The sequence below is a fragment of the Strix aluco genome, chromosome W, assembly GCF_031877795.1.
Source record: "Strix aluco isolate bStrAlu1 chromosome W, bStrAlu1.hap1, whole genome shotgun sequence".
Taxonomy (NCBI): Eukaryota; Metazoa; Chordata; class Aves; order Strigiformes; family Strigidae; genus Strix; species Strix aluco.
This window is the reverse complement of record NC_133970.1, coordinates 10035626-10062160: the sequence shown is the minus strand read 5'-3', so window position 1 is coordinate 10062160 and position 26535 is coordinate 10035626.

Below are 26535 nucleotides of genomic sequence, written 5' to 3'. Positions count from 1 at the left end.
TAAAAAGCAGGCTTTCAACCCTAGACTCCAAGCTTTGGGCTCTTAACCAAATCTTTGGGACCTAACATTCAGACATCGTGCCCTAAAGGAGGCGTTTGGAGCATAAAAAGGAGGCATTTTCCAGTGAAATGATTTGCAGCATAAAAATGAGCGTTTGGGCCCTAAAAATGAGGGTTTGTACAATAAACGTGAGGGTTTGGATTATAAAACGAGGAATTCAACCACAGAATCAAAGCTTTGGACTCTGAAGAGGAAGCTTTGGGACCACAAAACAAGGCTTTGTGCCCTAAAAGAGATGTCCGGAACATAAAAGTGAGGGATTTTACAGCAAAAAGGACGTATTGACCCCTAAAAAGGAAGATTCGCGGCCAAAAAATGAGGCGTTGCGCCCTAAAAATGAGGGCTTGTACCTTCTAAATGACGCTTTGAAGCAGAACAGGGAGGCTTTCAACCCTGGAACCAACGTTCCGGACTCTAAAAAGGAAGCGTTGTGACCTAAAATGGAGACTTTGTGCCCTTAATGTAGCGTTTGCAGCGTAAAAAAGTGGGATTTCAGAATTAAAAGTCGGATTTGAAGCCTAAAGACGGTCGTTTGGAGCATAAAGATGTGGATTTCAACCCTGGACTCGAAGCTTGGGAATCTTAACATGAGTGTTTGCACCCTAACAGCGAGGGCTTGTGCACCAAAAAGGAGGGTTTGTACCCTAAACAGGAGGGTTTGTAGAGTAAAAAGCAGGCTTTCAACCCTAGACTCCAAGCTTTGGGCTCTTAACCAAATCTTTGGGACCTAACATTCAGACATCGTGCCCTAAAGGAGGCGTTTGGAGCATAAAAAGGAGGCATTTTCCAGTGAAATGATTTGCAGCATAAAAATGAGCGTTTGGGCCCTAAAAATGAGGGTTTGTACAATAAACGTGAGGGTTTGGATTATAAAACGAGGAATTCAACCACACAATCAAAGCTTTGGACTCTGAAGAGGAAGCTTTGGGACCACAAAACAAGGCTTTGTGCCCTAAATGAGATGTCCGGAACATAAAAGTGAGGGATTTTACAGCAAAAAGGACGTATTGACCCCTAAAAAGGAAGATTCGCGGCCAAAAAATGAGGCGTTGCGCCCTAAAAATGAGGGCTTGTACCTTCTAAATGACGCTTTGAAGCAGAACAGGGAGGCTTTCAACCCTGGAACCAACGTTCCGGACTCTAAAAAGGAAGCGTTGTGACCTAAAATGGAGACTTTGTGCCCTTAATGTAGCGTTTGGAGCGTAAAAAAGTGGGATTTCAGAATTAAAAGTCGGATTTGAAGCCTAAAGACGGTCGTTTGGAGCATAAAGATGTGGATTTCAACCCTGGACTCGAAGCTTGGGAATCTTAACGTGAGTGTTTGCACCCTAACAGCGAGGGCTTGTGCACCAAAAAGGAGGGTTTGTACCCTAAACAGGAGGGTTTGTAGAGTAAAAAGCAGGCTTTCAACCCTAGACTCCAAGCTTTGGGCTCTTAACCAAATCTTTGGGACCTAACATTCAGACATCGTGCCCTAAAGGAGGCGTTTGGAGCATAAAAAGGAGGCATTTTCCAGTGAAATGATTTGCAGCACAAAAATGAGCGTTTGGGCCCTAAAAATGAGGGTTTGTACAATAAACGTGAGGGTTTGGATTATAAAACGAGGAATTCAACCACAGAATCAAAGCTTTGGACTCTGAAGAGGAAGCTTTGGGACCACAAAACAAGGCTTTGTGCCCTAAATGACATGTCCGGAACATAGAAGTGAGGGATTTTACAGCAAAAAGGACGTATTGACCCCTAAAAAGGAGGATTCGCGGCCAAAAAATGAGGCGTTGCGCCCTAAAAATGAGGGCTTGTACCTTCTAAATGACGCTTTGAAGCAGAACAGGGAGGCTTTCAACCCTGGAACCAACGTTCCGGACTCTAAAAAGGAAGCGTTGTGACCTAAAATGGAGACTTTGTGCCCTTAATGTAGCGTTTGGAGCGTAAAAAAGTGGGATTTCAGAATTAAAAGTCGGATTTGAAGCCTAAAGACGGTCGTTTGGAGCATAAAGATGTGGATTTCAACCCTGGACTCGAAGCTTGGGAATCTTAACGTGAGTGTTTGCACCCTAACAGCGAGGGCTTGTGCACCAAAAAGGAGGGTTTGTACCCTAAACAGGAGGGTTTGTAGAGTAAAAAGCAGGCTTTCAACCCTAGACTCCAAGCTTTGGGCTCTTAACCAAATCTTTGGGACCTAACATTCAGACATCGTGCCCTAAAGGAGGCGTTTGGAGCATATAAAGGAGGGATTTTCCAGTGAAATGATTTACAGCATAAAAATGAGCGTTTGGGCCCTAAAAATGAGGGTTTGCCCAATAAACGTGAGGGTTTGGATTATAAAACGAGGAATTCAACCACACAATCAAAGCTTTGGACTCTGAAGAGGAAGCTTTGGGACCACAAAACAAGGCTTTGTGCCCTAAAAGAGATGTCCGGAACATAGAAGTGAGGGATTTTACAGCAAAAAGGACGTATTGACCCCTAAAAAGGAGGATTCGCGGCCAAAAAATGAGGCGTTGCGCCGTAAAAATGAGGGGTTGTACCTTCTAAATGACGCTTTGAAGCAGAACAGGGAGGCTTTCAACCCTGGAACCAACGTTCCGGACTCTAAAAAGGAAGCGTTGTGACCTAAAATGGAGACTTTGTGCCCTTAATGTAGCGTTTGGAGCGTAAAAAAGTGGGATTTCAGAATTAAAAGTCGGATTTGAAGCCTAAAGACGGTCGTTTGGAGCATAAAGATGTGGATTTCAACCCTGGACTCGAAGCTTGGGAATCTTAACGTGAGTGTTTGCACCCTAACAGCGAGGGCTTGTGCACCAAAAAGGAGGGTTTGTACCCTAAACAGGAGGGTTTGTAGAGTAAAAAGCAGGCTTTCAACCCTAGACTCCAAGCTTTGGGCTCTTAACCAAATCTTTGGGACCTAACATTCAGACATCGTGCCCTAAAGGAGGCGTTTGGAGCATAAAAAGGAGGCATTTTCCAGTGAAATGATTTGCAGCATAAAAATGAGCGTTTGGGCCCTAAAAATGAGGGTTTGCGCAATAAACGTGAGGGTTTGGATTATAAAACGAGGAATTCAACCACACAATCAAAGCTTTGGACTCTGAAGAGGAAGCTTTGGGACCACAAAACAAGGCTTTGTGCCCTAAAAGAGATGTCCGGAACATAGAAGTGAGGGATTTTACAGCAAAAAGGACGTATTGACCCCTAAAAAGGAGGATTCGCAGCCAAAAAATGAGGCGTTGCGCCGTAAAAATGAGGGGTTGTACCTTCTAAATGACGCTTTGAAGCAGAACAGGGAGGCTTTCAACCCTGGAACCAACGTTCCGGACTCTAAAAAGGAAGCGTTGTGACCTAAAATGGAGACTTTGTGCCCTTAATGTAGCGTTTGGAGCGTAAAAAAGTGGGATTTCAGAATTAAAAGTCGGATTTGAAGCCTAAAGACGGTCGTTTGGAGCATAAAGATGTGGATTTCAACCCTGGACTCGAAGCTTGGGAATCTTAACATGAGTGTTTGCACCCTAACAGCGAGGGCTTGTGCACCAAAAAGGAGGGTTTGTACCCTAAACAGGAGGGTTTGTAGAGTAAAAAGCAGGCTTTCAACCCTAGACTCCAAGCTTTGGGCTCTTAACCAAATCTTTGGGACCTAACATTCAGACATCGTGCCCTAAAGGAGGCGTTTGGAGCATAAAAAGGAGGCATTTTCCAGTGAAATGATTTGCAGCATAAAAATGAGCGTTTGGGCCCTAAAAATGAGGGTTTGTACAATAAACGTGAGGGTTTGGATTATAAAACGAGGAATTCAACCACACAATCAAAGCTTTGGACTCTGAAGAGGAAGCTTTGGGACCACAAAACAAGGCTTTGTGCCCTAAATGAGATGTCCGGAACATAAAAGTGAGGGATTTTACAGCAAAAAGGACGTATTGACCCCTAAAAAGGAAGATTCGCGGCCAAAAAATGAGGCGTTGCGCCGTAAAAATGAGGGGTTGTACCTTCTAAATGACGCTTTGAAGCAGAACAGGGAGGCTTTCAACCCTGGAACCAACGTTCCGGACTCTAAAAAGGAAGCGTTGTGACCTAAAATGGAGACTTTGTGCCCTTAATGTAGCGTTTGGAGCGTAAAAAAGTGGGATTTCAGAATTAAAAGTCGGATTTGAAGCCTAAAGACGGTCGTTTGGAGCATAAAGATGTGGATTTCAACCCTGGACTCGAAGCTTGGGAATCTTAACGTGAGTGTTTGCACCCTAACAGCGAGGGCTTGTGCACCAAAAAGGAGGGTTTGTACCCTAAACAGGAGGGTTTGTAGAGTAAAAAGCAGGCTTTCAACCCTAGACTCCAAGCTTTGGGCTCTTAACCAAATCTTTGGGACCTAACATTCAGACATCGTGCCCTAAAGGAGGCGTTTGGAGCATAAAAAGGAGGCATTTTCCAGTGAAATGATTTGCAGCATAAAAATGAGCGTTTGGGCCCTAAAAATGAGGGTTTGCGCAATAAACGTGAGGGTTTGGATTATAAAACGAGGAATTCAACCACAGAATCAAAGCTTTGGACTCTGAAGAGGAAGCTTTGGGACCACAAAACAAGGCTTTGTGCCCTAAAAGAGATGTCCGGAACATAGAAGTGAGGGATTTTACAGCAAAAAGGACGTATTGACCCCTAAAAAGGAGGATTCGCAGCCAAAAAATGAGGCGTTGTGCCCTAAAAATGAGGGCTTGTACCTTCTAAATGACGCTTTGAAGCAGAACAGGGAGGCTTTCAACCCTGGAACCAACGTTCCGGACTCTAAAAAGGAAGCGTTGTGACCTAAAATGGAGACTTTGTGCCCTTAATGTAGCGTTTGGAGCGTAAAAAAGTGGGATTTCAGAATTAAAAGTCGGATTTGAAGCCTAAAGACGGTCGTTTGGAGCATAAAGATGTGGATTTCAACCCTGGACTCGAAGCTTGGGAATCTTAACGTGAGTGTTTGCACCCTAACAGCGAGGGCTTGTGCACCAAAAAGGAGGGTTTGTACCCTAAACAGGAGGGTTTGTAGAGTAAAAAGCAGGCTTTCAACCCTAGACTCCAAGCTTTGGGCTCTTAACCAAATCTTTGGGACCTAACATTCAGACATCGTGCCCTAAAGGAGGCGTTTGGAGCATAAAAAGGAGGCATTTTCCAGTGAAATGATTTGCAGCATAAAAATGAGCGTTTGGGCCCTAAAAATGAGGGTTTGCGCAATAAACGTGAGGGTTTGGATTATAAAACGAGGAATTCAACCACAGAATCAAAGCTTTGGACTCTGAAGAGGAAGCTTTGGGACCACAAAACAAGGCTTTGTGCCCTAAAAGAGATGTCCGGAACATAAAAGTGAGGGATTTTACAGCAAAAAGGACGTATTGACCCCTAAAAAGGAAGATTCGCGGCCAAAAAATGAGGCGTTGCGCCCTAAAAATGAGGGCTTGTACCTTCTAAATGACGCTTTGAAGCAGAACAGGGAGGCTTTCAACCCTGGAACCAACGTTCCGGACTCTAAAAAGGAAGCGTTGTGACCTAAAATGGAGACTTTGTGCCCTTAATGTAGCGTTTGGAGCGTAAAAAAGTGGGATTTCAGAATTAAAAGTCGGATTTGAAGCCTAAAGACGGTCGTTTGGAGCATAAAGATGTGGATTTCAACCCTGGACTCGAAGCTTGGGAATCTTAACGTGAGTGTTTGCACCCTAACAGCGAGGGCTTGTGCACCAAAAAGGAGGGTTTGTACCCTAAACAGGAGGGTTTGTAGAGTAAAAAGCAGGCTTTCAACCCTAGACTCCAAGCTTTGGGCTCTTAACCAAATCTTTGGGACCTAACATTCAGACATCGTGCCCTAAAGGAGGCGTTTGGAGCATAAAAAGGAGGCATTTTCCAGTGAAATGATTTGCAGCATAAAAATGAGCGTTTGGGCCCTAAAAATGAGGGTTTGTACAATAAACGTGAGGGTTTGGATTATAAAACGAGGAATTCAACCACACAATCAAAGCTTTGGACTCTGAAGAGGAAGCTTTGGGACCACAAAACAAGGCTTTGTGCCCTAAATGAGATGTCCGGAACATAAAAGTGAGGGATTTTACAGCAAAAAGGACGTATTGACCCCTAAAGAGGAGGATTCGCGGCCAAAAAATGAGGCGTTGCGCCCTAAAAATGAGGGCTTGTACCTTCTAAATGACGCTTTGAAGCAGAACAGGGAGGCTTTCAACCCTGGAACCAACGTTCCGGACTCTAAAAAGGAAGCGTTGTGACCTAAAATGGAGACTTTGTGCCCTTAATGTAGCGTTTGGAGCGTAAAAAAGTGGGATTTCAGAATTAAAAGTGGGATTTGAAGCCTAAAGACGGTCGTTTGGAGCATAAAGATGTGGATTTCAACCCTGGACTCGAAGCTTGGGAATCTTAACGTGAGTGTTTGCACCCTAACAGCGAGGGCTTGTGCACCAAAAAGGAGGGTTTGTACCCTAAACAGGAGGGTTTGTAGAGTAAAAAGCAGGCTTTCAACCCTAGACTCCAAGCTTTGGGCTCTTAACCAAATCTTTGGGACCTAACATTCAGACATCGTGCCCTAAAGGAGGCGTTTGGAGCATAAAAAGGAGGCATTTTCCAGTGAAATGATTTGCAGCATAAAAATGAGCGTTTGGGCCCTAAAAATGAGGGTTTGTGCAATAAACGTGAGGGTTTGGATTATAAAACGAGGAATTCAACCACAGAATCAAAGCTTTGGACTCTGAAGAGGAAGCTTTGGGACCACAAAACAAGGCTTTGTGCCCTAAATGAGATGTCCGGAACATAGAAGTGAGGGATTTTACAGCAAAAAGGACGTATTGACCCCTAAAAAGGAGGATTCGCGGCCAAAAAATGAGGCGTTGCGCCCTAAAAATGAGGGCTTGTACCTTCTAAATGACGCTTTGAAGCAGAACAGGGAGGCTTTCAACCCTGGAACCAACGTTCCGGACTTTAAAAAGGAAGCATTGTGACCTAAAATGGAGACTTTGTGCCCTTAATGTAGCGTTTGGAGCGTAAAAAAGTGGGATTTCAGAATTAAAAGTCGGATTTGAAGCCTAAAGACGGTCGTTTGGAGCATAAAGATGTGGATTTCAACCCTGGACTCGAAGCTTGGGAATCTTAACGTGAGTGTTTGCACCCTAACAGCGAGGGCTTGTGCACCAAAAAGGAGGGTTTGTACCCTAAACAGGAGGGTTTGTAGAGTAAAAAGCAGGCTTTCAACCCTAGACTCCAAGCTTTGGGCTCTTAACCAAATCTTTGGGACCTAACATTCAGACATCGTGCCCTAAAGGAGGCATTTGGAGCATAAAAAGGAGGGATTTTCCAGTGAAATGATTTGCAGCATAAAAATGAGCGTTTGGGCCCTAAAAATGAGGGTTTGTACAATAAATGTGAGGGTTTGGATTATAAAACGAGGAATTCAACCACAGAATCAAAGCTTTGGACTCTGAAGAGGAAGCTTTGGGACCACAAAACAAGGCTTTGCGCCCTAAATGAGATGTCCGGAACATAGAAGTGAGGGATTTTACAGCAAAAAGGACGTATTGACCCCTAAAAAGGAGGATTCGCGGCCAAAAAATGAGGCGTTGCGCCCTAAAAATGAGGGCTTGTACCTTCTAAATGACGCTTTGAAGCAGAACAGGGAGGCTTTCAACCCTGGAACCAACGTTCCGGACTCTAAAAAGGAAGCATTGTGACCTAAAATGGAGACTTTGTGCCCTTAATGTAGCGTTTGGAGCGTAAAAAAGTGGGATTTCAGAATTAAAAGTCGGATTTGAAGCCTAAAGACGGTCGTTTGGAGCATAAAGATGTGGATTTCAACCCTGGACTCGAAGCTTGGGAATCTTAACGTGAGTGTTTGCACCCTAACAGCGAGGGCTTGTGCACCAAAAAGGAGGGTTTGTACCCTAAACAGGAGGGTTTGTAGAGTAAAAAGCAGGCTTTCAACCCTAGACTCCAAGCTTTGGGCTCTTAACCAAATCTTTGGGACCTAACATTCAGACATCGTGCCCTAAAGGAGGCGTTTGGAGCATAAAAAGGAGGCATTTTCCAGTGAAATGATTTGCAGCATAAAAATGAGCGTTTGGGCCCTAAAAATGAGGGTTTGCGCAATAAACGTGAGGGTTTGGATTATAAAACGAGGAATTCAACCACACAATCAAAGCTTTGGACTCTGAAGAGGAAGCTTTGGGACCACAAAACAAGGCTTTGTGCCCTAAAAGAGATGTCCGGAACATAGAAGTGAGGGATTTTACAGCAAAAAGGACGTATTGACCCCTAAAAAGGAGGATTCGCAGCCAAAAAATGAGGCGTTGTGCCCTAAAAATGAGGGCTTGTACCTTCTAAATGACGCTTTGAAGCAGAACAGGGAGGCTTTCAACCCTGGAACCAACGTTCCGGACTCTAAAAAGGAAGCGTTGTGACCTAAAATGGAGACTTTGTGCCCTTAATGTAGCGTTTGGAGCGTAAAAAAGTGGGATTTCAGAATTAAAAGTCGGATTTGAAGCCTAAAGACGGTCGTTTGGAGCATAAAGATGTGGATTTCAACCCTGGACTCGAAGCTTGGGAATCTTAACGTGAGTGTTTGCACCCTAACAGCGAGGGCTTGTGCACCAAAAAGGAGGGTTTGTACCCTAAACAGGAGGGTTTGTAGAGTAAAAAGCAGGCTTTCAACCCTAGACTCCAAGCTTTGGGCTCTTAACCAAATCTTTGGGACCTAACATTCAGACATCGTGCCCTAAAGGAGGCATTTGGAGCATAAAAAGGAGGGATTTTCCAGTGAAATGATTTGCAGCATAAAAATGAGCGTTTGGGCCCTAAAAATGAGGGTTTGTACAATAAATGTGAGGGTTTGGATTATAAAACGAGGAATTCAACCACAGAATCAAAGCTTTGGACTCTGAAGAGGAAGCTTTGGGACCACAAAACAAGGCTTTGCGCCCTAAATGAGATGTCCGGAACATAGAAGTGAGGGATTTTACAGCAAAAAGGACGTATTGACCCCTAAAAAGGAGGATTCGCGGCCAAAAAATGAGGCGTTGCGCCCTAAAAATGAGGGCTTGTACCTTCTAAATGACGCTTTGAAGCAGAACAGGGAGGCTTTCAACCCTGGAACCAACGTTCCGGACTCTAAAAAGGAAGCGTTGTGACCTAAAATGGAGACTTTGTGCCCTTAATGTAGCGTTTGGAGCGTAAAAAAGTGGGATTTCAGAATTAAAAGTCGGATTTGAAGCCTAAAGACGGTCGTTTGGAGCATAAAGATGTGGATTTCAACCCTGGACTCGAAGCTTGGGAATCTTAACGTGAGTGTTTGCACCCTAACAGCGAGGGCTTGTGCACCAAAAAGGAGGGTTTGTACCCTAAACAGGAGGGTTTGTAGAGTAAAAAGCAGGCTTTCAACCCTAGACTCCAAGCTTTGGGCTCTTAACCAAATCTTTGGGACCTAACATTCAGACATCGTGCCCTAAAGGAGGCGTTTGGAGCATAAAAAGGAGGCATTTTCCAGTGAAATGATTTGCAGCATAAAAATGAGCGTTTGGGCCCTAAAAATGAGGGTTTGCGCAATAAACGTGAGGGTTTGGATTATAAAACGAGGAATTCAACCACACAATCAAAGCTTTGGACTCTGAAGAGGAAGCTTTGGGACCACAAAACAAGGCTTTGTGCCCTAAATGAGATGTCCGGAACATAGAAGTGAGGGATTTTACAGCAAAAAGGACGTATTGACCCCTAAAAAGGAGGATTCGCAGCCAAAAAATGAGGCGTTGTGCCCTAAAAATGAGGGCTTGTACCTTCTAAATGACGCTTTGAAGCAGAACAGGGAGGCTTTCAACCCTGGAACCAACGTTCCGGACTCTAAAAAGGAAGCGTTGTGACCTAAAATGGAGACTTTGTGCCCTTAATGTAGCGTTTGGAGCGTAAAAAAGTGGGATTTCAGAATTAAAAGTCGGATTTGAAGCCTAAAGACGGTCGTTTGGAGCATAAAGATGTGGATTTCAACCCTGGACTCGAAGCTTGGGAATCTTAACGTGAGTGTTTGCACCCTAACAGCGAGGGCTTGTGCACCAAAAAGGAGGGTTTGTACCCTAAACAGGAGGGTTTGTAGAGTAAAAAGCAGGCTTTCAACCCTAGACTCCAAGCTTTGGGCTCTTAACCAAATCTTTGGGACCTAACATTCAGACATCGTGCCCTAAAGGAGGCGTTTGGAGCATAAAAAGGAGGCATTTTCCAGTGAAATGATTTGCAGCATAAAAATGAGCGTTTGGGCCCTAAAAATGAGGGTTTGCGCAATAAACGTGAGGGTTTGGATTATAAAACGAGGAATTCAACCACACAATCAAAGCTTTGGACTCTGAAGAGGAAGCTTTGGGACCACAAAACAAGGCTTTGTGCCCTAAAAGAGATGTCCGGAACATAGAAGTGAGGGATTTTACAGCAAAAAGGACGTATTGACCCCTAAAAAGGAGGATTCGCAGCCAAAAAATGAGGCGTTGCGCCCTAAAAATGAGGGCTTGTACCTTCTAAATGACGCTTTGAAGCAGAACAGGGAGGCTTTCAACCCTGGAACCAACGTTCCGGACTCTAAAAAGGAAGCATTGTGACCTAAAATGGAGACTTTGTGCCCTTAATGTAGCGTTTGGAGCGTAAAAAAGTGGGATTTCAGAATTAAAAGTCGGATTTGAAGCCTAAAGACGGTCGTTTGGAGCATAAAGATGTGGATTTCAACCCTGGACTCGAAGCTTGGGAATCTTAACGTGAGTGTTTGCACCCTAACAGCGAGGGCTTGTGCACCAAAAAGGAGGGTTTGTACCCTAAACAGGAGGGTTTGTAGAGTAAAAAGCAGGCTTTCAACCCTAGACTCCAAGCTTTGGGCTCTTAACCAAATCTTTGGGACCTAACATTCAGACATCGTGCCCTAAAGGAGGCGTTTGGAGCATATAAAGGAGGGATTTTCCAGTGAAATGATTTACAGCATAAAAATGAGCGTTTGGGCCCTAAAAATGAGGGTTTGTGCAATAAACGTGAGGGTTTGGATTATAAAACGAGGAATTCAACCACAGAATCAAAGCTTTGGACTCTGAAGAGGAAGCTTTGGGACCACAAAACAAGGCTTTGTGCCCTAAATGAGATGTCCGGAACATAGAAGTGAGGGATTTTACAGCAAAAAGGACGTATTGACCCCTAAAAAGGAGGATTCGCGGCCAAAAAATGAGGCGTTGCGCCCTAAAAATGAGGGCTTGTACCTTCTAAATGACGCTTTGAAGCAGAACAGGGAGGCTTTCAACCCTGGAACCAACGTTCCGGACTCTAAAAAGGAAGCATTGTGACCTAAAATGGAGACTTTGTGCCCTTAATGTAGCGTTTGGAGCGTAAAAAAGTGGGATTTCAGAATTAAAAGTCGGATTTGAAGCCTAAAGACGGTCGTTTGGAGCATAAAGATGTGGATTTCAACCCTGGACTCGAAGCTTGGGAATCTTAACGTGAGTGTTTGCACCCTAACAGCGAGGGCTTGTGCACCAAAAAGGAGGGTTTGTACCCTAAACAGGAGGGTTTGTAGAGTAAAAAGCAGGCTTTCAACCCTAGACTCCAAGCTTTGGGCTCTTAACCAAATCTTTGGGACCTAACATTCAGACATCGTGCCCTAAAGGAGGCGTTTGGAGCATAAAAAGGAGGCATTTTCCAGTGAAATGATTTGCAGCATAAAAATGAGCGTTTGGGCCCTAAAAATGAGGGTTTGTGCAATAAACGTGAGGGTTTGGATTATAAAACGAGGAATTCAACCACACAATCAAAGCTTTGGACTCTGAAGAGGAAGCTTTGGGACCACAAAACAAGGCTTTGTGCCCTAAAAGAGATGTCCGGAACATAGAAGTGAGGGATTTTACAGCAAAAAGGACGTATTGACCCCTAAAAAGGAGGATTCGCAGCCAAAAAATGAGGCGTTGTGCCCTAAAAATGAGGGCTTGTACCTTCTAAATGACGCTTTGAAGCAGAACAGGGAGGCTTTCAACCCTGGAACCAACGTTCCGGACTCTAAAAAGGAAGCGTTGTGACCTAAAATGGAGACTTTGTGCCCTTAATGTAGCGTTTGGAGCGTAAAAAAGTGGGATTTCAGAATTAAAAGTCGGATTTGAAGCCTAAAGACGGTCGTTTGGAGCATAAAGATGTGGATTTCAACCCTGGACTCGAAGCTTGGGAATCTTAACGTGAGTGTTTGCACCCTAACAGCGAGGGCTTGTGCACCAAAAAGGAGGGTTTGTACCCTAAACAGGAGGGTTTGTAGAGTAAAAAGCAGGCTTTCAACCCTAGACTCCAAGCTTTGGGCTCTTAACCAAATCTTTGGGACCTAACATTCAGACATCGTGCCCTAAAGGAGGCGTTTGGAGCATAAAAAGGAGGCATTTTCCAGTGAAATGATTTGCAGCATAAAAATGAGCGTCTGGGCCCTAAAAATTAGGGTTTGCGCAATAAACGTGAGGGTTTGGATTATAAAACGAGGAATTCAACCACACAATCAAAGCTTTGGACTCTGAAGAGGAAGCTTTGGGACCACAAAACAAGGCTTTGTGCCCTAAAAGAGATGTCCGGAACATAGAAGTGAGGGATTTTACAGCAAAAAGGACGTATTGACCCCTAAAAAGGAGGATTCGCGGCCAAAAAATGAGGCGTTGCGCCCTAAAAATGAGGGCTTGTACCTTCTAAATGACGCTTTGAAGCAGAACAGGGAGGCTTTCAACCCTGGAACCAACGTTCCGGACTCTAAAAAGGAAGCATTGTGACCTAAAATGGAGACTTTGTGCCCTTAATGTAGCGTTTGGAGCGTAAAAAAGTGGGATTTCAGAATTAAAAGTCGGATTTGAAGCCTAAAGACGGTCGTTTGGAGCATAAAGATGTGGATTTCAACCCTGGACTCGAAGCTTGGGAATCTTAACGTGAGTGTTTGCACCCTAACAGCGAGGGCTTGTGCACCAAAAAGGAGGGTTTGTACCCTAAACAGGAGGGTTTGTAGAGTAAAAAGCAGGCTTTGAACCCTAGACTCCAAGCTTTGGGCTCTTAACCAAATCTTTGGGACCTAACATTCAGACATCGTGCCCTAAAGGAGGCGTTTGGAGCATAAAAAGGAGGCATTTTCCAGTGAAATGATTTGCAGCATAAAAATGAGCGTTTGGGCCCTAAAAATGAGGGTTTGTGCAATAAACGTGAGGGTTTGGATTATAAAACGAGGAATTCAACCACAGAATCAAAGCTTTGGACTCTGAAGAGGAAGCTTTGGGACCACAAAACAAGGCTTTGTGCCCTAAATGAGATGTCTGGAACATAAAAGTGAGGGATTTTACAGCAAAAAGGACGTATTGACCCCTAAAAAGGAGGATTCGCGGCCAAAAAATGAGGCGTTGCGCCCTAAAAATGAGGGCTTGTACCTTCTAAATGACGCTTTGAAGCAGAACAGGGAGGCTTTCAACCCTGGAACCAACGTTCCGGACTCTAAAAAGGAAGCGTTGTGACCTAAAATGGAGACTTTGTGCCCTTAATGTAGCGTTTGGAGCGTAAAAAAGTGGGATTTCAGAATTAAAAGTCGGATTTGAAGCCTAAAGACGGTCGTTTGGAGCATAAAGATGTGGATTTCAACCCTGGACTCGAAGCTTGGGAATCTTAACGTGAGTGTTTGCACCCTAACAGCGAGGGCTTGTGCACCAAAAAGGAGGGTTTGTACCCTAAACAGGAGGGTTTGTAGAGTAAAAAGCAGGCTTTGAACCCTAGACTCCAAGCTTTGGGCTCTTAACCAAATCTTTGGGACCTAACATTCAGACATCGTGCCCTAAAGGAGGCGTTTGGAGCATAAAAAGGAGGCATTTTCCAGTGAAATGATTTGCAGCATAAAAATGAGCGTTTGGGCCCTAAAAATGAGGGTTTGTGCAATAAACGTGAGGGTTTGGATTATAAAACGAGGAATTCAACCACAGAATCAAAGCTTTGGACTCTGAAGAGGAAGCTTTGGGACCACAAAACAAGGCTTTGCGCCCTAAATGAGATGTCCGGAACATAAAAGTGAGGGATTTTACAGCAAAAAGGACGTATTGACCCCTAAAAAGGAGGATTCGCGGCCAAAAAATGAGGCGTTGCGCCCTAAAAATGAGGGCTTGTACCTTCTAAATGACGCTTTGAAGCAGAACAGGGAGGCTTTCAACCCTGGAACCAACGTTCCGGATTCTAAAAAGGAAGCATTGTGACCTAAAATGGAGACTTTGTGCCCTTAATGTAGCGTTTGGAGCGTAAAAAAGTGGGATTTCAGGATTAAAAGTCGGATTTGAAGCCTAAAGACGGTCGTTTGGAGCATAAAGATGTGGATTTCAACCCTGGACTCGAAGCTTGGGAATCTTAACAGGAGTGTTTGCACCCTAACAGCGAGGGCTTGTGCACCAAAAAGGAGGGTTTGTACCCTAAACAGGAGGGTTTGTAGAGTAAAAAGCAGGCTTTGAACCCTAGACTCCAAGCTTTGGGCTCTTAACCAAATCTTTGGGACCTAACATTCAGACATCGTGCCCTAAAGGAGGCGTTTGGAGCATAAAAAGGAGGCATTTTCCAGTGAAATGATTTGCAGCACAAAAATGAGCGTTTGGGCCCTAAAAATGAGGGTTTGTGCAATAAACGTGAGGGTTTGGATTATAAAACGAGGAATTCAACCACAGAATCAAAGCTTTGGACCCTGAAGAGGAAGCTTTGGGACCACAAAACAAGGCTTTGTGCCCTAAATGAGATGTCTGGAACATGAAAGTGAGGGATTTTACAGCAAAAAGGACGTATTGACCCCTAAAAAGGAGGATTCGCGGCCAAAAAATGAGGCGTTGCGCCCTAAAAATGAGGGCTTGTACCTTCTAAATGACGCTTTGAAGCAGAACAGGGAGGCTTTCAACCCTGGAACCAACGTTCCGGACTCTAAAAAGGAAGCATTGTGACCTAAAATGGAGACTTTGTGCCCTTAATGTAGCGTTTGCAGCGTAAAAAAGTGGGATTTCAGAATTAAAAGTCGGATTTGAAGCCTAAAGACGGTCGTTTGGAGCATAAAGATGTGGATTTCAACCCTGGACTCGAAGCTTGGGAATCTTAACGTGAGTGTTTGCACCCTAACAGCGAGGGCTTGTGCACCAAAAAGGAGGGTTTGTACCCTAAACAGGAGGGTTTGTAGAGTAAAAAGCAGGCTTTGAACCCTAGACTCCAAGCTTTGGGCTCTTAACCAAATCTTTGGGACCTAACATTCAGACATCGTGCCCTAAAGGAGGCGTTTGGAGCATAAAAAGGAGGCATTTTCCAGTGAAATGATTTGCAGCATAAAAATGAGCGTTTGGGCCCTAAAAATGAGGGTTTGTGCAATAAACGTGAGGGTTTGGATTATAAAACGAGGAATTCAACCACAGAATCAAAGCTTTGGACTCTGAAGAGGAAGCTTTGGGACCACAAAACAAGGCTTTGCGCCCTAAATGAGATGTCCGGAACATAAAAGTGAGGGATTTTACAGCAAAAAGGACGTATTGACCCCTAAAAAGGAGGATTCGCGGCCAAAAAATGAGGCGTTGCGCCCTAAAAATGAGGGCTTGTACCTTCTAAATGACGCTTTGAAGCAGAACAGGGAGGCTTTCAACCCTGGAACCAACGTTCCGGATTCTAAAAAGGAAGCATTGTGACCTAAAATGGAGACTTTGTGCCCTTAATGTAGCGTTTGGAGCGTAAAAAAGTGGGATTTCAGGATTAAAAGTCGGATTTGAAGCCTAAAGACGGTCGTTTGGAGCATAAAGATGTGGATTTCAACCCTGGACTCGAAGCTTGGGAATCTTAACAGGAGTGTTTGCACCCTAACAGCGAGGGCTTGTGCACCAAAAAGGAGGGTTTGTACCCTAAACAGGAGGGTTTGTAGAGTAAAAAGCAGGCTTTCAACCCTAGACTCCAAGCTTTGGGCTCTTAACCAAATCTTTGGGACCTAACATTCAGACATCGTGCCCTAAAGGAGGCGTTTGGAGCATAAAAAGGAGGCATTTTCCAGTGAAATGATTTGCAGCATAAAAATGAGCGTTTGGGCCCTAAAAATGAGGGTTTGTGCAATAAACGTGAGGGTTTGGATTATAAAACGAGGAATTCAACCACAGAATCAAAGCTTTGGACTCTGAAGAGGAAGCTTTGGGACCACAAAACAAGGCTTTGTGCCCTAAATGAGATGTCCGGAACATAGAAGTGAGGGATTTTACAGCAAAAAGGACGTATTGACCCCTAAAAAGGAGGATTCGCGGCCAAAAAATGAGGCGTTGCGCCCTAAAAATGAGGGCTTGTACCTTCTAAATGACGCTTTGAAGCAGAACAGGGAGGCTTTCAACCCTGGAACCAACGTTCCGGACTTTAAAAAGGAAGCATTGTGACCTAAAATGGAGACTTTGTGCCCTTAATGTAGCGTTTGGAGCGTAAAAAAGTGGGATTTCAGAATTAAAAGTCGGATTTGAAGCCTAAAGACGGTCGTTTGGAGCATAAAGATGTGGATTTCAACCCTGGACTCGAAGCTTGGGAATCTTAACGTGAGTGTTTGCACCCTAACAGCGAGGGCTTGTGCACCAAAAAGGAGGGTTTGTACCCTAAACAGGAGGGTTTGTAGAGTAAAAAGCAGGCTTTCAACCCTAGACTCCAAGCTTTGGGCTCTTAACCAAATCTTTGGGACCTAACATTCAGACATCGTGCCCTAAAGGAGGCATTTGGAGCATAAAAAGGAGGGATTTTCCAGTGAAATGATTTGCAGCATAAAAATGAGCGTTTGGGCCCTAAAAATGAGGGTTTGTACAATAAATGTGAGGGTTTGGATTATAAAACGAGGAATTCAACCACAGAATCAAAGCTTTGGACTCTGAAGAGGAAGCTTTGGGACCACAAAACAAGGCTTTGCGCCCTAAATGAGATGTCCGGAACATAGAAGTGAGGGATTTTACAGCAAAAAGGACGTATTGACCCCTAAAAAGGAGGATTCGCGGCCAAAAAATGAGGCGTTGCGCCCTAAAAATGAGGGCTTGTACCTTCTAAATGACGCTTTGAAGCAGAACAGGGAGGCTTTCAACCCTGGAACCAACGTTCCGGACTCTAAAAAGGAAGCATTGTGACCTAAAATGGAGACTTTGTGCCCTTAATGTAGCGTTTGGAGCGTAAAAAAGTGGGATTTCAGAATTAAAAGTCGGATTTGAAGCCTAAAGACGGTCGTTTGGAGCATAAAGATGTGGATTTCAACCCTGGACTCGAAGCTTGGGAATCTTAACGTGAGTGTTTGCACCCTAACAGCGAGGGCTTGTGCACCAAAAAGGAGGGTTTGTACCCTAAACAGGAGGGTTTGTAGAGTAAAAAGCAGGCTTTCAACCCTAGACTCCAAGCTTTGGGCTCTTAACCAAATCTTTGGGACCTAACATTCAGACATCGTGCCCTAAAGGAGGCGTTTGGAGCATAAAAAGGAGGCATTTTCCAGTGAAATGATTTGCAGCATAAAAATGAGCGTTTGGGCCCTAAAAATGAGGGTTTGCGCAATAAACGTGAGGGTTTGGATTATAAAACGAGGAATTCAACCACACAATCAAAGCTTTGGACTCTGAAGAGGAAGCTTTGGGACCACAAAACAAGGCTTTGTGCCCTAAAAGAGATGTCCGGAACATAGAAGTGAGGGATTTTACAGCAAAAAGGACGTATTGACCCCTAAAAAGGAGGATTCGCAGCCAAAAAATGAGGCGTTGTGCCCTAAAAATGAGGGCTTGTACCTTCTAAATGACGCTTTGAAGCAGAACAGGGAGGCTTTCAACCCTGGAACCAACGTTCCGGACTCTAAAAAGGAAGCGTTGTGACCTAAAATGGAGACTTTGTGCCCTTAATGTAGCGTTTGGAGCGTAAAAAAGTGGGATTTCAGAATTAAAAGTCGGATTTGAAGCCTAAAGACGGTCGTTTGGAGCATAAAGATGTGGATTTCAACCCTGGACTCGAAGCTTGGGAATCTTAACGTGAGTGTTTGCACCCTAACAGCGAGGGCTTGTGCACCAAAAAGGAGGGTTTGTACCCTAAACAGGAGGGTTTGTAGAGTAAAAAGCAGGCTTTCAACCCTAGACTCCAAGCTTTGGGCTCTTAACCAAATCTTTGGGACCTAACATTCAGACATCGTGCCCTAAAGGAGGCATTTGGAGCATAAAAAGGAGGGATTTTCCAGTGAAATGATTTGCAGCATAAAAATGAGCGTTTGGGCCCTAAAAATGAGGGTTTGTACAATAAATGTGAGGGTTTGGATTATAAAACGAGGAATTCAACCACAGAATCAAAGCTTTGGACTCTGAAGAGGAAGCTTTGGGACCACAAAACAAGGCTTTGCGCCCTAAATGAGATGTCCGGAACATAGAAGTGAGGGATTTTACAGCAAAAAGGACGTATTGACCCCTAAAAAGGAGGATTCGCGGCCAAAAAATGAGGCGTTGCGCCCTAAAAATGAGGGCTTGTACCTTCTAAATGACGCTTTGAAGCAGAACAGGGAGGCTTTCAACCCTGGAACCAACGTTCCGGACTCTAAAAAGGAAGCATTGTGACCTAAAATGGAGACTTTGTGCCCTTAATGTAGCGTTTGGAGCGTAAAAAAGTGGGATTTCAGAATTAAAAGTCGGATTTGAAGCCTAAAGACGGTCGTTTGGAGCATAAAGATGTGGATTTCAACCCTGGACTCGAAGCTTGGGAATCTTAACGTGAGTGTTTGCACCCTAACAGCGAGGGCTTGTGCACCAAAAAGGAGGGTTTGTACCCTAAACAGGAGGGTTTGTAGAGTAAAAAGCAGGCTTTCAACCCTAGACTCCAAGCTTTGGGCTCTTAACCAAATCTTTGGGACCTAACATTCAGACATCGTGCCCTAAAGGAGGCGTTTGGAGCATAAAAAGGAGGCATTTTCCAGTGAAATGATTTGCAGCATAAAAATGAGCGTTTGGGCCCTAAAAATGAGGGTTTGCGCAATAAACGTGAGGGTTTGGATTATAAAACGAGGAATTCAACCACACAATCAAAGCTTTGGACTCTGAAGAGGAAGCTTTGGGACCACAAAACAAGGCTTTGTGCCCTAAAAGAGATGTCCGGAACATAGAAGTGAGGGATTTTACAGCAAAAAGGACGTATTGACCCCTAAAAAGGAGGATTCGCAGCCAAAAAATGAGGCGTTGTGCCCTAAAAATGAGGGCTTGTACCTTCTAAATGACGCTTTGAAGCAGAACAGGGAGGCTTTCAACCCTGGAACCAACGTTCCGGACTCTAAAAAGGAAGCGTTGTGACCTAAAATGGAGACTTTGTGCCCTTAATGTAGCGTTTGGAGCGTAAAAAAGTGGGATTTCAGAATTAAAAGTCGGATTTGAAGCCTAAAGACGGTCGTTTGGAGCATAAAGATGTGGATTTCAACCCTGGACTCGAAGCTTGGGAATCTTAACGTGAGTGTTTGCACCCTAACAGCGAGGGCTTGTGCACCAAAAAGGAGGGTTTGTACCCTAAACAGGAGGGTTTGTAGAGTAAAAAGCAGGCTTTCAACCCTAGACTCCAAGCTTTGGGCTCTTAACCAAATCTTTGGGACCTAACATTCAGACATCGTGCCCTAAAGGAGGCATTTGGAGCATAAAAAGGAGGGATTTTCCAGTGAAATGATTTGCAGCATAAAAATGAGCGTTTGGGCCCTAAAAATGAGGGTTTGTACAATAAATGTGAGGGTTTGGATTATAAAACGAGGAATTCAACCACAGAATCAAAGCTTTGGACTCTGAAGAGGAAGCTTTGGGACCACAAAACAAGGCTTTGCGCCCTAAATGAGATGTCCGGAACATAGAAGTGAGGGATTTTACAGCAAAAAGGACGTATTGACCCCTAAAAAGGAGGATTCGCGGCCAAAAAATGAGGCGTTGCGCCCTAAAAATGAGGGCTTGTACCTTCTAAATGACGCTTTGAAGCAGAACAGGGAGGCTTTCAACCCTGGAACCAACGTTCCGGACTCTAAAAAGGAAGCGTTGTGACCTAAAATGGAGACTTTGTGCCCTTAATGTAGCGTTTGCAGCGTAAAAAAGTGGGATTTCAGAATTAAAAGTCGGATTTGAAGCCTAAAGACGGTCGTTTGGAGCATAAAGATGTGGATTTCAACCCTGGACTCGAAGCTTGGGAATCTTAACGTGAGTGTTTGCACCCTAACAGCGAGGGCTTGTGCACCAAAAAGGAGGGTTTGTACCCTAAACAGGAGGGTTTGTAGAGTAAAAAGCAGGCTTTCAACCCTAGACTCCAAGCTTTGGGCTCTTAACCAAATCTTTGGGACCTAACATTCAGACATCGTGCCCTAAAGGAGGCGTTTGGAGCATAAAAAGGAGGCATTTTCCAGTGAAATGATTTGCAGCATAAAAATGAGCGTTTGGGCCCTAAAAATGAGGGTTTGCGCAATAAACGTGAGGGTTTGGATTATAAAACGAGGAATTCAACCACACAATCAAAGCTTTGGACTCTGAAGAGGAAGCTTTGGGACCACAAAACAAGGCTTTGTGCCCTAAATGAGATGTCCGGAACATAGAAGTGAGGGATTTTACAGCAAAAAGGACGTATTGACCCCTAAAAAGGAGGATTCGCAGCCAAAAAATGAGGCGTTGTGCCCTAAAAATGAGGGCTTGTACCTTCTAAATGACGCTTTGAAGCAGAACAGGGAGGCTTTCAACCCTGGAACCAACGTTCCGGACTCTAAAAAGGAAGCGTTGTGACCTAAAATGGAGACTTTGTGCCCTTAATGTAGCGTTTGGAGCGTAAAAAAGTGGGATTTCAGAATTAAAAGTCGGATTTGAAGCCTAAAGACGGTCGTTTGGAGCATAAAGATGTGGATTTCAACCCTGGACTCGAAGCTTGGGAATCTTAACGTGAGTGTTTGCACCCTAACAGCGAGGGCTTGTGCACCAAAAAGGAGGGTTTGTACCCTAAACAGGAGGGTTTGTAGAGTAAAAAGCAGGCTTTCAACCCTAGACTCCAAGCTTTGGGCTCTTAACCAAATCTTTGGGACCTAACATTCAGACATCGTGCCCTAAAGGAGGCGTTTGGAGCATAAAAAGGAGGCATTTTCCAGTGAAATGATTTGCAGCATAAAAATGAGCGTTTGGGCCCTAAAAATGAGGGTTTGCGCAATAAACGTGAGGGTTTGGATTATAAAACGAGGAATTCAACCACACAATCAAAGCTTTGGACTCTGAAGAGGAAGCTTTGGGACCACAAAACAAGGCTTTGTGCCCTAAAAGAGATGTCCGGAACATAGAAGTGAGGGATTTTACAGCAAAAAGGACGTATTGACCCCTAAAAAGGAGGATTCGCAGCCAAAAAATGAGGCGTTGCGCCCTAAAAATGAGGGCTTGTACCTTCTAAATGACGCTTTGAAGCAGAACAGGGAGGCTTTCAACCCTGGAACCAACGTTCCGGACTCTAAAAAGGAAGCATTGTGACCTAAAATGGAGACTTTGTGCCCTTAATGTAGCGTTTGGAGCGTAAAAAAGTGGGATTTCAGAATTAAAAGTCGGATTTGAAGCCTAAAGACGGTCGTTTGGAGCATAAAGATGTGGATTTCAACCCTGGACTCGAAGCTTGGGAATCTTAACGTGAGTGTTTGCACCCTAACAGCGAGGGCTTGTGCACCAAAAAGGAGGGTTTGTACCCTAAACAGGAGGGTTTGTAGAGTAAAAAGCAGGCTTTCAACCCTAGACTCCAAGCTTTGGGCTCTTAACCAAATCTTTGGGACCTAACATTCAGACATCGTGCCCTAAAGGAGGCGTTTGGAGCATATAAAGGAGGGATTTTCCAGTGAAATGATTTACAGCATAAAAATGAGCGTTTGGGCCCTAAAAATGAGGGTTTGTGCAATAAACGTGAGGGTTTGGATTATAAAACGAGGAATTCAACCACAGAATCAAAGCTTTGGACTCTGAAGAGGAAGCTTTGGGACCACAAAACAAGGCTTTGTGCCCTAAATGAGATGTCCGGAACATAGAAGTGAGGGATTTTACAGCAAAAAGGACGTATTGACCCCTAAAAAGGAGGATTCGCGGCCAAAAAATGAGGCGTTGCGCCCTAAAAATGAGGGCTTGTACCTTCTAAATGACGCTTTGAAGCAGAACAGGGAGGCTTTCAACCCTGGAACCAACGTTCCGGACTCTAAAAAGGAAGCATTGTGACCTAAAATGGAGACTTTGTGCCCTTAATGTAGCGTTTGGAGCGTAAAAAAGTGGGATTTCAGAATTAAAAGTCGGATTTGAAGCCTAAAGACGGTCGTTTGGAGCATAAAGATGTGGATTTCAACCCTGGACTCGAAGCTTGGGAATCTTAACGTGAGTGTTTGCACCCTAACAGCGAGGGCTTGTGCACCAAAAAGGAGGGTTTGTACCCTAAACAGGAGGGTTTGTAGAGTAAAAAGCAGGCTTTCAACCCTAGACTCCAAGCTTTGGGCTCTTAACCAAATCTTTGGGACCTAACATTCAGACATCGTGCCCTAAAGGAGGCGTTTGGAGCATAAAAAGGAGGCATTTTCCAGTGAAATGATTTGCAGCATAAAAATGAGCGTTTGGGCCCTAAAAATGAGGGTTTGTGCAATAAACGTGAGGGTTTGGATTATAAAACGAGGAATTCAACCACACAATCAAAGCTTTGGACTCTGAAGAGGAAGCTTTGGGACCACAAAACAAGGCTTTGTGCCCTAAAAGAGATGTCCGGAACATAGAAGTGAGGGATTTTACAGCAAAAAGGACGTATTGACCCCTAAAAAGGAGGATTCGCAGCCAAAAAATGAGGCGTTGTGCCCTAAAAATGAGGGCTTGTACCTTCTAAATGACGCTTTGAAGCAGAACAGGGAGGCTTTCAACCCTGGAACCAACGTTCCGGACTCTAAAAAGGAAGCGTTGTGACCTAAAATGGAGACTTTGTGCCCTTAATGTAGCGTTTGGAGCGTAAAAAAGTGGGATTTCAGAATTAAAAGTCGGATTTGAAGCCTAAAGACGGTCGTTTGGAGCATAAAGATGTGGATTTCAACCCTGGACTCGAAGCTTGGGAATCTTAACGTGAGTGTTTGCACCCTAACAGCGAGGGCTTGTGCACCAAAAAGGAGGGTTTGTACCCTAAACAGGAGGGTTTGTAGAGTAAAAAGCAGGCTTTCAACCCTAGACTCCAAGCTTTGGGCTCTTAACCAAATCTTTGGGACCTAACATTCAGACATCGTGCCCTAAAGGAGGCGTTTGGAGCATAAAAAGGAGGCATTTTCCAGTGAAATGATTTGCAGCATAAAAATGAGCGTCTGGGCCCTAAAAATTAGGGTTTGCGCAATAAACGTGAGGGTTTGGATTATAAAACGAGGAATTCAACCACACAATCAAAGCTTTGGACTCTGAAGAGGAAGCTTTGGGACCACAAAACAAGGCTTTGTGCCCTAAAAGAGATGTCCGGAACATAGAAGTGAGGGATTTTACAGCAAAAAGGACGTATTGACCCCTAAAAAGGAGGATTCGCGGCCAAAAAATGAGGCGTTGCGCCCTAAAAATGAGGGCTTGTACCTTCTAAATGACGCTTTGAAGCAGAACAGGGAGGCTTTCAACCCTGGAACCAACGTTCCGGACTCTAAAAAGGAAGCATTGTGACCTAAAATGGAGACTTTGTGCCCTTAATGTAGCGTTTGGAGCGTAAAAAAGTGGGATTTCAGAATTAAAAGTCGGATTTGAAGCCTAAAGACGGTCGTTTGGAGCATAAAGATGTGGATTTCAACCCTGGACTCGAAGCTTGGGAATCTTAACGTGAGTGTTTGCACCCTAACAGCGAGGGCTTGTGCACCAAAAAGGAGGGTTTGTACCCTAAACAGGAGGGTTTGTAGAGTAAAAAGCAGGCTTTGAACCCTAGACTCCAAGCTTTGGGCTCTTAACCAAATCTTTGGGACCTAACATTCAGACATCGTGCCCTAAAGGAGGCGTTTGGAGCATAAAAAGGAGGCATTTTCCAGTGAAATGATTTGCAGCATAAAAATGAGCGTTTGGGCCCTAAAAATGAGGGTTTGTGCAATAAACGTGAGGGTTTGGATTATAAAACGAGGAATTCAACCACAGAATCAAAGCTTTGGACTCTGAAGAGGAAGCTTTGGGACCACAAAACAAGGCTTTGTGCCCTAAATGAGATGTCTGGAACATAAAAGTGAGGGATTTTACAGCAAAAAGGACGTATTGACCCCTAAAAAGGAGGATTCGCGGCCAAAAAATGAGGCGTTGCGCCCTAAAAATGAGGGCTTGTACCTTCTAAATGACGCTTTGAAGCAGAACAGGGAGGCTTTCAACCCTGGAACCAACGTTCCGGACTCTAAAAAGGAAGCGTTGTGACCTAAAATGGAGACTTTGTGCCCTTAATGTAGCGTTTGGAGCGTAAAAAAGTGGGATTTCAGAATTAAAAGTCGGATTTGAAGCCTAAAGACGGTCGTTTGGAGCATAAAGATGTGGATTTCAACCCTGGACTCGAAGCTTGGGAATCTTAACGTGAGTGTTTGCACCCTAACAGCGAGGGCTTGTGCACCAAAAAGGAGGGTTTGTACCCTAAACAGGAGGGTTTGTAGAGTAAAAAGCAGGCTTTGAACCCTAGACTCCAAGCTTTGGGCTCTTAACCAAATCTTTGGGACCTAACATTCAGACATCGTGCCCTAAAGGAGGCGTTTGGAGCATAAAAAGGAGGCATTTTCCAGTGAAATGATTTGCAGCATAAAAATGAGCGTTTGGGCCCTAAAAATGAGGGTTTGTGCAATAAACGTGAGGGTTTGGATTATAAAACGAGGAATTCAACCACAGAATCAAAGCTTTGGACTCTGAAGAGGAAGCTTTGGGACCACAAAACAAGGCTTTGCGCCCTAAATGAGATGTCCGGAACATAAAAGTGAGGGATTTTACAGCAAAAAGGACGTATTGACCCCTAAAAAGGAGGATTCGCGGCCAAAAAATGAGGCGTTGCGCCCTAAAAATGAGGGCTTGTACCTTCTAAATGACGCTTTGAAGCAGAACAGGGAGGCTTTCAACCCTGGAACCAACGTTCCGGATTCTAAAAAGGAAGCATTGTGACCTAAAATGGAGACTTTGTGCCCTTAATGTAGCGTTTGGAGCGTAAAAAAGTGGGATTTCAGGATTAAAAGTCGGATTTGAAGCCTAAAGACGGTCGTTTGGAGCATAAAGATGTGGATTTCAACCCTGGACTCGAAGCTTGGGAATCTTAACAGGAGTGTTTGCACCCTAACAGCGAGGGCTTGTGCACCAAAAAGGAGGGTTTGTACCCTAAACAGGAGGGTTTGTAGAGTAAAAAGCAGGCTTTGAACCCTAGACTCCAAGCTTTGGGCTCTTAACCAAATCTTTGGGACCTAACATTCAGACATCGTGCCCTAAAGGAGGCGTTTGGAGCATAAAAAGGAGGCATTTTCCAGTGAAATGATTTGCAGCACAAAAATGAGCGTTTGGGCCCTAAAAATGAGGGTTTGTGCAATAAACGTGAGGGTTTGGATTATAAAACGAGGAATTCAACCACAGAATCAAAGCTTTGGACCCTGAAGAGGAAGCTTTGGGACCACAAAACAAGGCTTTGTGCCCTAAATGAGATGTCTGGAACATGAAAGTGAGGGATTTTACAGCAAAAAGGACGTATTGACCCCTAAAAAGGAGGATTCGCGGCCAAAAAATGAGGCGTTGCGCCCTAAAAATGAGGGCTTGTACCTTCTAAATGACGCTTTGAAGCAGAACAGGGAGGCTTTCAACCCTGGAACCAACGTTCCGGACTCTAAAAAGGAAGCATTGTGACCTAAAATGGAGACTTTGTGCCCTTAATGTAGCGTTTGCAGCGTAAAAAAGTGGGATTTCAGAATTAAAAGTCGGATTTGAAGCCTAAAGACGGTCGTTTGGAGCATAAAGATGTGGATTTCAACCCTGGACTCGAAGCTTGGGAATCTTAACGTGAGTGTTTGCACCCTAACAGCGAGGGCTTGTGCACCAAAAAGGAGGGTTTGTACCCTAAACAGGAGGGTTTGTAGAGTAAAAAGCAGGCTTTGAACCCTAGACTCCAAGCTTTGGGCTCTTAACCAAATCTTTGGGACCTAACATTCAGACATCGTGCCCTAAAGGAGGCGTTTGGAGCATAAAAAGGAGGCATTTTCCAGTGAAATGATTTGCAGCATAAAAATGAGCGTTTGGGCCCTAAAAATGAGGGTTTGTGCAATAAACGTGAGGGTTTGGATTATAAAACGAGGAATTCAACCACAGAATCAAAGCTTTGGACTCTGAAGAGGAAGCTTTGGGACCACAAAACAAGGCTTTGCGCCCTAAATGAGATGTCCGGAACATAAAAGTGAGGGATTTTACAGCAAAAAGGACGTATTGACCCCTAAAAAGGAGGATTCGCGGCCAAAAAATGAGGCGTTGCGCCCTAAAAATG